We start from the raw sequence: 2,258 nt of genomic DNA, 5'->3' as shown, positions 1-2,258 counted from the left end.
ATCTGGAGGATATCATCCTGAGTGAGGTAACCCAATCACAAAAGAACACACATGGTTTGCACTCACTGATAAGTGGTTCTTGCATTCTTTCTGCCCGCCATTCTCCAGAGCCTTGGGTACAGGAGTTGTTTTGTAGATGTATTCCTTGAGCCTGGTCTCCACATATTTGCATTGTGATCTATTCTGGTTTTCTATAATAGTCCCCACCTGTTGCTGAGATGTTTTCTCAGTGAATGGTAAGAACTACAGTTATCTATTGGAGTAAGCACAAATATGAGAATGTAGTTAGGATTATGGTGGTTTACTAAACTGGTGGTAGTAGTTGTAGCATCTTACCCAATATCTACTAGCCCTAGGTAATTGGCTAGGTTTCTGGTACCAGGCATAAGAGCAGATCTTAAGTCCAATTAAAGAACTGATTAAAACCATGAAGGTATGTGTGGCACAACTGCAGCATTTGGGTTATTCCCCAAGTGGTTTACGCCATTCCTGTTTTTGTTATGATTCATTTACATCATAGCTTCATAGGACTGTTGGTTGTTTCTGTTCTTTGGAATCTTGCATGGTACCTCTGATACGAAGAAAGCTAGTCCTTGGAGTCACTGGGGACTTTATGGTTAGATCTAGCTTCTGGTCCCTGTGTTCAAAGTACGTGTTGTCTTTTGCAATGGGAATTTACCTTCTAGATCTAGGAGGTGGGGTGACAACCAAGAGCAATAGCAATAGCAGTATCTTGCAATGGTTTTTGTAAGTCTCTTGAGCAATCCTGATCAACAACTCAAAACAGAGCTTCTCATGCATGGTGTCAGGGTTTCTTTAGTTGGATTTTGGGGGCACTGTTAATCAAGATGTTCTTATGTCTTATTATAGGTGAGTTGAGTCCATTAATATTGAGAGATATTAAAGAGAGATGACTGTTGGTTACTCAAGTCTTTGCTTTTGTAGGTGGCTTCATGTGCTCGTGGCTCTCAGCTTTTTGGCTTTGTTGTGAGATGCTTGATATCTTGCCTTTTCTTTGGTGTAGGTACCTTCCTTGTATTAGAGTTTTTCTTCTAGTATCCTCTGTAGGGCTGGACTGGTAGATAGATACTGTTTGAATTTGGTTTTGTCCTGGAATATTTTTTTTCCATCTATGTTGATTGAGAGTTTTGTTGGGTAGAGTATCCTGAGCTGGCATTTGTGTTCTCTTAGAATCTGCATGATCTTTTACCAGGTTCTTCTGGTTTTTCATATTCTCTGTTGAGAAGTCCAGTATAATTCTGATAGGTCTGCCTTTACACATTGACCTCTTTCCCTTGCACTTTTTAATATTCTTTCTTTGTTCTGTGAGTTTAGTGTTTTGATTATTGTGTGACAAGAGGATTTTCTTTTTTGGTCCCATTTATTTAGTGTTCTATAGGCTTCTTGTACCTTTATGGCCATCTCATTTTTATGTTGGGGAAGTTTTCTTCTATGATTTTGTTAAAGACATTTATTTTCAGGTCCTTTGAGCTGGGACTCTTCGATCTCCTCTATTCTGCTTATTCTTAGATTTGGTCTTTTCTTTGTGTCCTGAATTTCCTGGATGTTTTGGGATAGGATTTTTTTATGTTTTGAATTTTCTTTGACAGTTGTGTCAATCTCTTCTACCCTATCTTCTACACCTGAGATCCTCTCTTCTATCTCTTGTATTCTGTTGGTAATACTTATATCTGTAATTCTTGACCTCTTTTCTAGGTTTTCGATTTCCAGGTTTGTCTCCATTTGTGTTTTCTTTATTGTTTCTATTTTCACTTTTAGATCTTGGATCACTTTATTCAATTCCTTCACCTGTTTACCTGTGTTTTCCTGTATCTATTTTAGTGAGTAATTGATATCCTTCTTAAAGGACTCTATTATCTTCATGAGATAGGATTTTAGGACAGCTTTCTGATTTTTCAGTTGTGTTGGTGTATTCAGGACTTGCGGTGGTGGGAAAACTGGGTTCTGATGATGCCCATGTACTTTGGCTTCTGTTGTTTATGGTTTTGTGTTTCCCTTTTGCCATCTAGATATCCCTGGTATTTTTTGTTCTGGGTGACTGGAGTCTGCATCTTTTGTCCCTGGATTGCTTCAGGTCTCCCAGTAGGCCTGTTGCCTTGGCTGTAGCAGACCACCTGTGGGGCTTTCCAACAGGGGACTCTTCACAGGGGCAGAGAAGATGCTGATATGTTGCCCTGCTGTAGTAGATCTCCTGTTAGGCCTTCAGAATGTTGGGTCTTCAGTGGAGCAGTCAAGCT

The sequence above is a fragment of the Mus pahari genome, chromosome 1, assembly GCF_900095145.1.
Source record: "Mus pahari chromosome 1, PAHARI_EIJ_v1.1, whole genome shotgun sequence".
Lineage (NCBI taxonomy): Eukaryota > Metazoa > Chordata > Mammalia > Rodentia > Muridae > Mus > Mus pahari.
Note: the sequence above shows the minus strand (reverse complement) of the source record.